The sequence below is a fragment of the Dipteris shenzhenensis genome, chromosome 25 (assembly GCF_047967505.1).
Source record: "Dipteris shenzhenensis isolate YYH24624 ecotype China chromosome 25, Dip_SZ_1.0, whole genome shotgun sequence".
In the NCBI taxonomy this organism is placed as follows: Eukaryota; Viridiplantae; Streptophyta; class Polypodiopsida; order Gleicheniales; family Dipteridaceae; genus Dipteris; species Dipteris shenzhenensis.
Window position 1 is genome coordinate 15,960,162 of NC_141620.1, and position 13,252 is coordinate 15,973,413.

General features: G+C 44.1%; 1 protein-coding gene across 2 annotated transcripts in view; it reads left to right on the forward strand.

Moving 5' to 3' along the window:
• The window catches only part of LOC147885508 (Pseudouridine synthase family protein), a 123,158-nt gene that overhangs the window by 75,262 nt on the left and 34,644 nt on the right, over positions 1-13,252 (forward strand). The gene's annotated exons all lie outside the window — the stretch shown is intronic.

A 13,252-nucleotide genomic window follows, 5' to 3' on the forward strand; every position in this document is an offset into this window, starting at 1 on the left:
CATCTATTCGTAGGAGTTTAAAGCACCATATGCGAGATTGACACCATGGTGGTAGCCTCTGCACAAGAGAAGCATCAATAAAATTACAAGTACTATTATCCTTAAATAGAACATGTCACGGGGACGTGGTGGTGATGGTGAAGTGTCTAAACTAACCGTCACTGAATTTGGCCTAGGGTACCAAGCTAGGGGCCTTAGTTAATGCCCAAAAGGTACCTATGATTTTATGTGCAACAAGTGCAACTCTCAGTGCTATTAGAGTAGTTTCATTTTCTAAGGTCATTGGTTTGGTTTAGCGGGGTCATCCTTAAAAAACTGACCCCTCAGAGATCGCTCAAAATAGGGTCATTGGTTCCTTGCACTAGGGTCATGGTGTGCCATCTGACCCCTAGGGGCATTAAAAATCCCACGCCTCATTTTGCTTAGGTGTCTACTGGTGGCCTATCTGCTTGCCTTGTGTCACCTCTGGAAGCCCTTGGAAGGCCCTGGATCCCTTCCTTGGCTCTCCTTTCTGTTTTGAGACTTCACCCCTACCAAAGCAGCCTCATTCTCTTCATGGCGGATTTTTGCAGCTCTCCCTCTGCTTGCTGAAGTCAATTTTCGAGCTTTCTTCGCGACAATTCTCCTCCCCTTGGTGCCCTCTCTTGCTGGCATGCTTTCGGGACCGGGACACCTTTATTCTGGTCCACTTTTGAAGCTGTTTTCGACTTTCTTCACGACAAAAGTTCTCTTTTTCTGAATTTGAAGCCATATTTGTCACGAGGGCGTGAAATTCTAAGTACTTTAATGTACAACAAGACCGTGGCAACTTTGGTTTTAAAAGTCCAAGCGTGGGCTTAATAATGTGTAATTAAACGTGTAATTAAACGCTGCATGGTGCCTAGCACATAAGTGTAATTAATCCCTAGGCCCAAAGGCATTCCAAGGAATTAAAAGAGTGGTTGTTGGGAAATGATGATGTGGCATTTTTAATGGGCCCCCGAGAGGGCCATGTACCTTAAGTGGCCCCCCTAGAGTTCCAGGTGGCTCTAGTGCCTTCTACATGCTCCTTTGCCATTCTTGGACCTTCCTGGGCCTTCTAAACTTCACATGTGTGGTTTTCTCTCTCATCTTCTCCCTTTGTTGAGATTTTGGACTGGTTTTTCAGCCTCCTTTAGTTGAATTCCGTTTTTCTTCATAACTCCTCACCCGTTTGGATTCCTCGACTTCCGTTTGGCCCTATGGCTTCCCCTTTGCCTCCCCTTCGTAGTGATATGCTTTTCCCTCCGTGCGTTTGGTAGAACGGGCAAAGCTGAGCACTTCTTTTGCTGGTCGAATTTGCAAAAGTGGCTTTTTCTGGACCTTTTTGCTTCTACCGCCTCCTGGGCCTCTCCTCTTGCTGTTGAATTTCGAGTGGTCCCACGCGCTGGTTGACTGGTTTTTCTCAGTTTTGGAGGACTTTCCGGCGATGAAACTTCTCCAAAACCTTCTTAATGCATTCCTCTCTGAAGCACGCTTCTTTTGAGCCCAAGAACTCCCACTTCTTCGCGATCTTTTTGCATTTTTTAGTGGAATTCTTGCTGGTAGGCTCTTGTAAATGCTCTTTCTTCATGCCTTTGCACTCCTCTTTGGCTGAGAATACAATTGGGCATTGGCTACTATGTCCTCTTGGCGATTGAGGATTTGGTTTGAGTTTTCAGGGCTTGGTGAGTTGTGATTTTGGTACTGCAATTTCTTTTTGCCATAAGCTATTGGTTGGCCTCGTGTGCCGTTTCTTTCTTGGCTCACAGGTGCCCAGGCAGTGCTACATGAGTCATTCTTTGGTTGGGTACTTTGCTGATTTTATTTTGGAGCTTTGAAAAGCTTTGTGAATGCCATCTGGAAACCACTCAAAGAGAGTGCAGCTTGGGTGCAGTGTGATTGCATCTGGACAGCCAATGGAATTGCACTCGGAAAAGAGAATGCCTTTGGGTTGAGCCTATGGGTTAAGTGCACTAATGTGATGGTGTTCTATGCTTGAAAGCCTTGCGAAGGCTTAGTGAATTGGGGCTACGTGCTCAGTTGCAGGGAAGGTATCCCAGATGCAACTTGTAATCATTTCACTATGAAATATAAAGAAATACCGAAAGGGGTGCCACGGTGTTTGGGGCCAATCGGGTGCCCTTGTCTATGTCTGTTGAGCAGGGGCATTCTAGCCTCCATCTCTTTTTCAGTGGTTTTGTTTGTGAACAAATGAGTAAATGCCAAATGGTGATCATGCAATGGTTAATGGTTGTGATATATGCTTTGTGAGATGTAAATAAGTGCTGAAGTGATTAAAGGTTTAGTTCCACTGCCCTCTAAGTGATTAGAGGCCGCTTTCATTGGTTCCATTGTCGGGATACCACACACTCTTTCTCAAGAGGTGGGTCTCGGTAGTTTGGTGGAAGGATATCTTTGCTGCACTTTTTGACAGCTGAATATTACAACCATAAACATGGTGAGTACCCATGAGCAAGAGAGCTCCACAACTCCTCAAAGGAGAAGGCAAGAAAGCCTTAATGATCCAGCTAGTGTACAGCTGCAGGGAGCACAACAAATGCCTTTTGAGTAGGCCACACATGAAGCTATAACTGAGCTCGACGGTGATACTAGTTTTAGCAGTGAGTCAGATGATGCTACTATGTTGAATGCACAGCTTGCAAGTGCAGTGACTGCTTTGACTCAGCTGGCTCAAAATTTGGCTTAGATTGTGCAAACAAATGCCAAGAAGAAGAAGAAATCAAGAAAGCACAAGCACGGAAAGAGTGAGTACACACATGCATCAGCTTCTCATGGCGGACCGCACACTCATGCATCAGTTTCCCATGAGGGACAGCCATCAAAAATGACTCAGAAAGTGACTTCCAAGAGAGAGGAATCGCCCAAAAGAGCACTTGAGAAAGAGGTACAAAAAGTACAGCCAGTGCAACAGTCAGAGCAGCCAGCACAAGGCCTTGGTTTGGGTACTTCTACTCCTCAAAATAATAATGTGCAGTCCATAAATGTGGCTCAACCACCTCAACCATATTTGAGGCAGCAACTTGAATATTTTGGTACAGATTCTATCTTTGATGCTATGTTGATTTCACCGCCAATTGGGCATAGAAAGCAAGCCATGTATGACAATGTGGGAATGCAACCAGGCATGCAAGCCATAGCATATGCTCCCATGCCTAATGTTCAGCCAAGCATGGCTCTCCCTAGTGAAGGGAATGCTGCAAATATACAGCCATCTTTGGGACAGCAGCCAATATCAAATGTATATAAAGAATTTAAGGATGGTGGTTCTCATGTCAAGTTTGATACATATAATGGAGTACAGGACAGGTACAAAGCCCTCACATTCCTTCAACAGTTTGATGCTGCATTTCTTGGGGGTTTGTTTACAGAAGCATCCAAGATGAGGAAGGTTGCCACATTTTTGAAAGGCAATGCACTTAAGTGGTACACCAACCTTATGCTTCATGGAGATGCGCCTGCTACTTGGCTGGAATTTAAGCAAGTGTTCTCTTCTACTTGGCTTACTCCAACTTTTGAAGTTGAAGTACTTTCACACTGGCATGACTTGTCATACAAACTTTGCAAGAATCTTGATGATTACACCCAGAGGTTTTGGGATGTTTTGCTGCCATTGAGCTCTTACAGGCATGTTTCTTTGAAAGAGCAAATAGAGAGGTACTGTTGTGGATTGCCTAGTGAGCTACGTGATTATTGCATCAAAACCAAGGTGGGTTCTATGACTCAATTAATTGAGAATGCAAGGACAGCATATGCATGGATGCAGGAGAAGAATTTGGGCTTTATAGACAGCAAGAAAGAAGACAACGAACGGGCTGCCAAACACCAGGATAAGGACATCAAATCTGAAAATAAAAATTATGGCAAACGACCGTTTCAAAAGGGAGGAAAAGCCCAATTCAAAGCTGGTTAAAGGCGTGGACAGCCTAATAAACAGCCCCGTACCAAGTTATCTGATGAAGAGAAAAAGTCACTCATGGAGCAAAACAAATGTTTTATATGCAAAGGAGAGGGACACCGCTCTTATGATTGCCCATTCAAGAAAAGAGACAGGTTAGATGATGATAAGAACGGTGATAAACAGGCTGATCGGAAGGGCAAAAAGCCTAAACCGTCCGCATGACTTCTTCCAGATGTGATTGGGAGTTTGCCAAATGCACATGATGAAGAGGAAATGAAAAAGATTGAGATGTGTAGAGCATGGGGAAAAATCAGAAATCAGAATTGTTTGTTTTTCTTTGATTCTGGGGCAAAGGCAAGTTTCATAACTCCTGATATGGCAGGAAGGCTTGGCATCAAGCCTGAGGAAATGGGGCCATCCGGCATGTGTGATATGGCCAACCCTGAACTCAACACACCTGTCACTCCTATCATTGGCAAGTTGAGGATGCATATCCAGGGATATCAGGATGCAGAGGACTTCTACATTATGCCTTTGTCAGAGTGTGATGCTTTGCTTGGGATGCCTTGGATGTACAGGGTGGGGGCTGATGTGCAGATGAGAAACAAGAAGATTTCTTTAACTCATAGAGGCAAAAATCATTGTACTTGATGTAAAGTTGAAAGGGGAGTCCATCCCTGTAGTTTCAGCTTCTTGTATTTCCAATGTAATAAAGCGTCATATATTTCAGCGTACTTGATTTTTGTCAAAGAGGACAGCCAACCAGTTCAGGAAGGCTCTACTCTTTTTGCTTTAGATAGAGAAAGGGCTGCTTTTATTTCATATTTTCAGGATTGTTTCTCAGATGCACTTCCTCAAGAATTACCTCCCAAGAGGCCCGAGGATCATCAAATTGATATAATTCCAGGAAGCTCACCGCCTAATATACCTCCCTATCGTGTCAGTAAGGCACAACAGGAAGAGATAATTTCACAAGTGAAGGAACTCTTGGAAAAGGAATTAATACAGCCAAGTAATTCTCCTTACTGTTCCCTTGTGTTGCTTGTGCAAAAGAAGGATGGCAGTTGGAGAATGTGTATTGATTATAGGGCTTTGAATAAAGTCACAATTAAGAACCGTTTTCCAATTCCACGCATTGATGATATATTGGATCGGTTGGAAGGTTCCTCAATGTTCAGTCGTATTGACCTTAAAAGTGGATACCATCAGATAAGGATACGGCCTGAAGATGTCTACAAGACTGCCTTCCGCACTTCATTTGGCTTATATGAGTTCCTTGTGATGCCTTTTGGTTTGACTAATGCACCTGCCACTTTCAATAGAATGATGGACATAATTTTTAGAGCACACAGAAAGTTTGTGGGCACTTTCTTCGATGACATCATTGTGTTCTCTAAAAATGAGCAGGAGCACATGAAACACCTCACTATTGTGTTTCAAGAGTTGAAAAGACACAAGCTATTAATAAACACCAAGAAAAGTGAGTTCTTTATGCATGAGATTCATTTTCTCGGTCATTTAGTGTCAAAGGATGGAGTCAAGATGGATCCTGCAAAAGTTGAGGCCATAAGGAGTTGGCCAATTTTGAAAAATCTACATGAAGTCAGAAGCTTTCTTGGGTTGTGTTCATACTATCGGAGGTTTATAAAGTACTTTGCAGAAATTGCTTCTCCCTTGCATGCTTTACAAAAGAAAGCTGTACCGTTTCAGTGGGGACCAAAGGAAAATGCAGCTTTTGAAGAGCTGAAGCAAAAGTTGTGTTCTGAACCCGTTATTATCTTGCCAGATCTTGCAAAACCCTTTGCTGTAACTTGTGATGCATGTGGGAACAGCATAGGAGGCACTTTGATGCAGGATGGCAGAGTGGTTGCATATGAGAAGATGCTGAATTGTACTTGCAGACATACGAGAAGGAAATGTTAGCAGTGATACATGCTTTGACCACATGGAAACATTACCTTCTTGGAGCTGATTTTTATGTGCAGACAGATCATCAGTCACTTAGATATTTTCTCACGCAGAGAAAATTATCTGAAAAGCACATGAGATGGGCTAACTTCCTCTCAATGTTTCATTTTCAAATTGTACATGTGCCGGGTAACAAAAATGTCGTGGCTGATGCACTTTCCAGGAAACCACAACCTGAAGCAGTCTCCAAGAAACCCAGTGTTTCAGCAGTGAGCATTGCTTACAACAATGTGTTAGATGTGATGAAAGATCAGTATGTTAATGATGCTGTTTTTCCAACTATTTATGATCAGCTTTTTGATGGTTAAAGGCATGATCACTATATGTTGAAAGAGGGTTTCATTTTGATGCATGGACGACTCTGTGTCACTGATCAGATGCGACATAAAGTCATAATGGAAAGTCATGCTCCTCCATATGCAGGACATAGGGAAATTACAGCAACAATTACAGCAGTGGAGCAATACTTTTATTGGCCATCTTTGAGGAAAGATGTGGAAGAATATGTGAGAACATGCATGGTTTGTCAGAAAGTAAAGTTTGACAGGCAGAAGGCACCTGGGTTGTTACACCCTTTGCCAATTCCGGATAGACCATGGCAAAGCATAGCTATGGATTTTGTGTTTGATCTTCCACGTACTCCTACTGGACATGATGGATTGTGGACAATAATTTGCAGGTTTAGCAAACAAGCCCACTTTGTGCCAGTAAGAAAGAAAATTACAGCAGATCAAATGGCCAAATTGTTTTTGCTGCATGTCTTCAAGTATCATGGGATGCCTGAATCCATAATCAGTGATAGAGATCCGAGGATGACCAGCCTCTTTTGGAGAGGATTGTTTGAAAATATGGGCACTACGCTGAATTTTTCGTCATCTTTTCACCCTCAGTTTGATGGACAATCGGAGCAGGAAAACTCTACCATCTTGGATATGTTTAAATGCTATGTCTCAGACCACAAAAGCAAATGGGAGCATTATTTGCCTTTGTTGGAATATGCTTACAATAATACGGTGCACACATCCACAGGTAAAGCACCTTTTGAAATAGTGGAAGGTGCCAGGAAGATACCTCCCATTTTGCATACAAAAGAGAAAATCTTCGAAGCTGATCGTTTTGTGGAAAGCCTTGAAGAGGCTTACAAGAAGATCAAATATGCTTTGCAAAGAAGTCAGGACAAGCAGAAAAGAGCAGCAGATAAGCACCGCAGGGAATTGGTATTCACAGAAGGTGATTGGGTTTTGCTGCGTTTTCAAAAGGCAAGGCTGAAAAATAAGGAAAGGCTGTACACAAAGCTGAACATGCGTTACTATGGTCCTTTCCAGGTTTCTGAAAAGATAAACGAGGTAGCTTACAGGCTGAAGTTGCCTCCACATTGGAAGATACATAATGCCTTTCATGTGAGCTTTTTAAAGCAATATCATGGAGATATTCTTGAGGATTTACCTGATGAGGTGCAGCCTGAAGTGGAAGAACAGGATGAACTTCTGGTCCCAGAGCAGATTCTAGCACACAGAGATAGAAAGCTCAGGGGTAAAGTTATCCGTCGTTACTTGGTAAAATTAAATTTCAAAATTACCCATCACTTGATGCGAAATGGATGGAGGAAGGTGAACTGGCAGATTCACCTGGGATATTGCAGCTTTACCTTGATGCTTTCCAATTAGAGCCGACGGGCTCTAATTGTACAGACGGGCTCACCGTGATTTCATGAGGTCGCTTGATGACACTGTATGTTTCAACCGAGATACTGAGCTGACAATATTTCTGCTGTGAGACTTCATGATATTGATGCATCTTGACTATTGATCGCCGAGGATCACATAGATTTTGAGCAGTGTATATGGATGGATGCATGCCTCTCCTAGCCATATTTTCACTGTCTCTGTATACTATAGCTGCGGCTTTCTTGTATACTCTTTTATGCTATATTTCATGCTCGCTCCTGTGTTTTGGGGCAGCAAACTGTGGTTTGCTGTTTCAAGAGGGGTATGTCACGGGGGCGTGAAATTCTAAGTACTTTAATGTACTACAAGACCGTGACAACTTTGGTTTTAAAAGTCTAAGCGTGGGCTTAATAATATGTAATTAAATGCGGCATGGTGCCTAGCACATAAGCGTAATTAATCCCTAGGCCCAAAGGCATTCCAAGGAATTAAAAGAGTGGTTGTTGGAAAATGATGATGTGGCATTTTTAATGGGCCTTTTAGAGGGCCATGTACCTTCAGTGGCCCCCCCTAGAGTTCCAGGTGGCTCTAGTGCCTTCTACATGCTCCTTTGCCATTCCTGGACCTTCCTGGGCCTTCTAAACTTCACATGTGTGGTTTTCTCTCTCATCTTCTCCCTTTGTTGAGATTTTGGACTGGTTTTTCAGCCTCCTTCAGCTGAATTCCGTTTTTCTTCATAACTCCTCACCCGTTTGGATTCCTCGACTTCCGTTTGGCCCGATGGCTTCCCCTCTGCCTCCCCTTCGTAGTGATATGCTTTTCCCTCCGTGTGTTTGGTAGAACGGACAGAGCTGAGCACTTCTTTTGCTGGTCGAATTTGCAAAAGTGGCTTTTACTAGACCTTTTTGCTTCTACCGCCTCCTGGGCCTCTCCTTTTCCTGTTGAATCTCGAGTGGTCCCATGCGCTGGTTGACTGGTTTTTCTCAGTTTTGGAGGACTTTCCGGCGATGAAACTTCTCCAAAACCTTCTCAATGCATTCCTCTCTGAAGCACGCTTCTTTTGAGCCCAAGAACTCCCACTTCTTCGTGACAGAAGTGCTTCTTTTCGCATTTTTCAGTGGAATTCTTGCTGGTCGGCTCTTGTAAATGCTCTTTCTTCATGCCTTTGCACTCCTCTTTGGCTGAGAATGCAATTGGGCATTGGCTACTATGTCCTCTTGGCGATTGAGGACTTGGTTCGAGTTTTCAGGGCTTGGTGAGTTGTGATTTTGCTACTGCAATTTCTTTTTGCCATAAGCTATTGGTTGGCCTCGTGTGCCGCCTCTTTCTTGGCTCACAGGTGCCCAGGCAGTGCTACATGAGTCATTCTTTGGTTGGGTACTTTGCTGATTTTATTTTGGAGCTTTGAAAAAGCTTTGTGAATGCCATCTGGAAACCACTCAAAGAGAGTGCAGCTGGGGTTCAGTGTGATTGCATCTGGACAGCCAATGGAATTGCACTCGGAAAAGAGAATGCCTTTGGGTTGAGCCTATGGGTTAAGTGCACTTATGTGATGGTGTTCTATGCTTGAAAGCCTTGCGAAGGCTTAGTGAATTGGGGCTGCGTGCTCAGTTGCAGGGAAGGTCTCCCAGATGCAACTTGTAATCATTTCACTGTGAAATATAAAGAAATACCGAAAGGGGCGCCATGGTGTTTGGGGCCAATCGGGAACTCCTTCGCAGGTTCAAGGTATTCTCTTTTATTTGTCGACGACTTCAGCAGGATGACTTGGGTTTACTATATTGCCAATAAATCTCAGTCCTTTGAAAAGTTTAAGGAATGGAAGGCAAAGGTGGAGAAAGAAACAGAGAGGCAGTCTGTACCGATCGGGGAAGCGAGTTTACATCAACTGAATTCAACAGCTTTTGCAAAACACATGGAATCAAGAGACAATTGACTACAGCCAAGACTTCTTAGCAAAATGGTGTAGTTGAAAGGAAACACAGGACCTCAGTTGAGATGGGATTGTCTATGTTGCAAGGCAAGAATCTTGCCAAAGCCTATTGGGATGAAGTCCTTGCAACCGCAATTCATATTCTCAACTGGACGAAGACAAAGGTTGTGGAACACATGACTCCATACGAGGCGTACTATCGTAAGGCACTTGTCTATGTCTGTTGAGCAGGGGCATTCTAGCCTCCATCTCTTTTTCAGTGGTTTTGTTTGTGAACAAATGGGTAAATGCCAAATGGTGATCATGCAATGGTTAATGGTTGTGATATATGCTTTGTGAGCTGTAAATAAGTGCTGAAGTGATTAAAAGGTTTAGTTCCACTGCCCTCTGAGTGATTAGAGACCGGTTTCAATATTCATGGGTGCCTCTCTTCTTGCTCTTGCCTGGTGCAAGGTGCACTGAAAACGGAGCTGTTTGTGGGCTGAAAACATTGTTCTAGTGGATGAATTCTTGGCTGATCTGCTACAGCTTGCTGGATGCACTTTTCTTTGATCTTTTCTAGTGTTGGAAGACACTCCTAGACAGCTTTCTCCTACCAAAGTTTGCTGTCCGCTTCTCATCCTACTTTTAGAGCTGTTTCGGGCTGAAACATGCTCTTTCTGTTGGCTGAACTCTCGTCTTCCCCTTCTACTCTTTCCTACGGCTATCTTTACTGAGTTCCTGCTAGGTTGGATGCCCTGCCATTGGCCCAGGAGAGGATTGGGGCACTGGTTGTGATACTCTCTTCCTAGGGGTGCAGTGATTGGGCCTTGGGCTCGGTAATGGTTTGAAAATGGGTAATGCATTGCTTGGTATGCTCTCAGAATGGTCTACTTGTGATTATGCATGTCTACTGAAAGGAACCAAGGTAATAGCACTAGGAGTTGGTCACTAGCACAGCCACGGGTTGGCATTGTACTGGGTTGCACCTGCGGATGAGCTCATGAATTGAGTCCCTTTGTATCTTTGAGCTAACCAGTTCAAATAAATACCGCAAGGGGCGCCAAGTGTTGGGGCAACAGGTGTGACTCTCTGTGTTTCTGAGTAGGGGCATTCTAGCCTCCCTTGTCTTGAATGGTTCCATGATGCTGTGCAATGAAGTTCTATGCTTTGAGTTTGGTTTGTGAACAAAGGCAATCAATTAAGTTGGCTGTATTTTCATCATTGTGAGATAGTAGAGACAGATACACTGCCCTTAGTGTTCTAGGGCCGGTTATAGTGGTTATGTTGCCGGGACCCTCATCAAATCATCCAGAGGAGTCCTTGGGCAGCTTGGATAGAGAAAGCCTGTGCTGATTTTGGTACAGCCATCATTGCTTTTGGATATGGATAATATCAGGCTTGGATATGATGCAAACTCAGAGTTTGACCAAGAGCCACAGATAAGGGGAGCGCACCCCGGAATAAGAGTGCAGAATGCAGCCCATGAAGGGCAGAATGTTCAAGCTGATGTATTGGGGCAGCCAGCTCCACAAATGCAAAATCCTGTGGGTACAGTTGCATTGGGTGTTGACCCAAGTGTGCAGGCAAATGCTATGGCAGTAATGCAAACACAGATGGCTTTTGTGTTGCAAGTTTTGACTCAGCTCACTCAGAGCTTTGCTGAGATTGTGCATAATCTAGCCTTGATGCCAAGGGCAGAGGCACAACCCATTCACGGTCCACAAATGCATGTGGGACAGCCACTACCAGAGCCACCAACACCAGTGGTACAGCCACTATTAAAGCCACCTACACCAGTGGTACAGCCACTTGCAGTGCCACAGAGGTAGAGACCAAATGGGAATGAGCATGGTAGCAATGCTCAGAATGTGCAGCAAGGGCAGCAAGCCCAACCATAGTATGTGGTTCAGCCTACACACTTTCGAGGAGGATCCATTTTTCCCATGACCTCACAGCCAGCCCCAAATTCTTTGTATGCTAATGTGGGGATACAACCTGGATTGCAGGGAGGAAGCCCTATGATGTCACACACTCAGCCAGTACCACCTGTGCCTGCAAACCCAGCTGTGGGGAGTGTTCTTCAAGCTCTTGAAGGACCCCAAGGACAGCAGCCCCTTTATTTGCAGCCCCCTGGCTATGATCTACTGGAGCCCAGGCTTAAGATGAAGGATTACAAGGAAGGGGGGGCAGCAGTGAAGTTTGAGACCTTGTGGATGTCATGACTCAGTGGCATAACTTGAATGCTAGGAAATGCAGGAGTCTTGAGGATTACAACAAGAAGTTTTGGGATGCGCTTCTACCTGTGAGCTCTTACAGAACAGCCCCTATTTCAGAGCAAGCTGAAAAGTATTGTTGTGGTCTTCCCAAAGAGTTGAGGGACTATTGCACCAAGACACATATTTCCAGCATGAGAGAATGCCAACACAGCTTACTCACTCATGCAGGGCAAAGTCTCAGGTTTCAAGAGCAACTTCAAGGAGGAGCCAAAGAAACCACAGCAAGCTGGAAAAGTCCCTCTTATATTAAAGTTTGTGGCAGGACAAAGGAGAAAACAGCAACCCTCTTCTCTCACTCGTGAGGAGAGGAAGAAGTTGTTTACTGAAGGGAGGTGTTTTCTCTGCAAAGAGACGGGTCATAGGGCAGCAGATTGTCCTAACAAGAAGAGGAAAGAACCTGCAGCAACTCGGGCTGACACTAATCAAGGCAATAGAGAGGACCCCAGAGGCAAGAAGCCCAAGCCAAGTGCTGGCCATATACCTGACATTATTAGGGGTGAGCATGATGAGAAGAAGACAGTGATGTGCAGAGCATGAGGCAAGCTACGGGATCAGCATTGTCTGTACTTCTTTGATTTAAAAGCCAAAGCAAATTTCATTACTCTTGAACTTGCAGCTCAGTTGGGTCTTCGACCAGAGGAGATTGGTCCTCTTTGTGAGGCCAACATGGCTAATCCGGAGCGTAGTATTCCTGTCACTCCTATCATAGGGAAGCTACGGATTCACATTTAGGGATAAGTGGACTATGAGGATTTCTATGTGATGCCTTTACCTGAGTGTGATGTTTTGTTGGGGATGCCTTGGATGTCCCGTGTGCATGCTATCATAGATACACATGACAAGAAGCTTACCTTGACTTGTAGGGGTAAAACCCAAGTCATTGTAGGCCATCTTCTGGTGGTTCTAGTGATGCCCTATAGGTCATGGCATGTGCCTTGTAGGCATAAATATAGGCACTTATAATTTTAGTGCCTTTTAGGCCACATAGGACACTTAGTCCTAGGTCTAGGTATAAGTACTTTGTACTCTTTTTTTCTATTACTCTAGTTGACGTGATGGCTAAGACTCATCAACTCTTTGTACCTTGTATTCTCTCTTTTGCCTATCGATACCGTACAATAGTCTCCGTACATGTTTTCGTACTACACTACGTACGTCTCTATACAGGGCTTTGTACTACTCTCCGTACAGTCAATGTACTTGTCCCTTACATCCTCCATTCCGTACTGTTTCATACATCAGTTCAATACCTGTGCCGTACGTTGTATCTGCATTGTACTTGCTCCGGGATTTGGTACAGCATTTGGCACATGTGAAATCATTTGCAGACATTCTCAAATTTCGGGTCTTTTGAGGGCTTCTGTTATCCTATCTTCCTACAGTGAAAGCCTACATCTTGAGGTCTATACTTTGGGACAGGTGCACTTTTGCAGTCAATTTGTGGATAGCAAGTCCTAATTTTGCAGTTGCAAGCCTTGAGGCTTTTTTTTTTTTGGATTTGATCTGC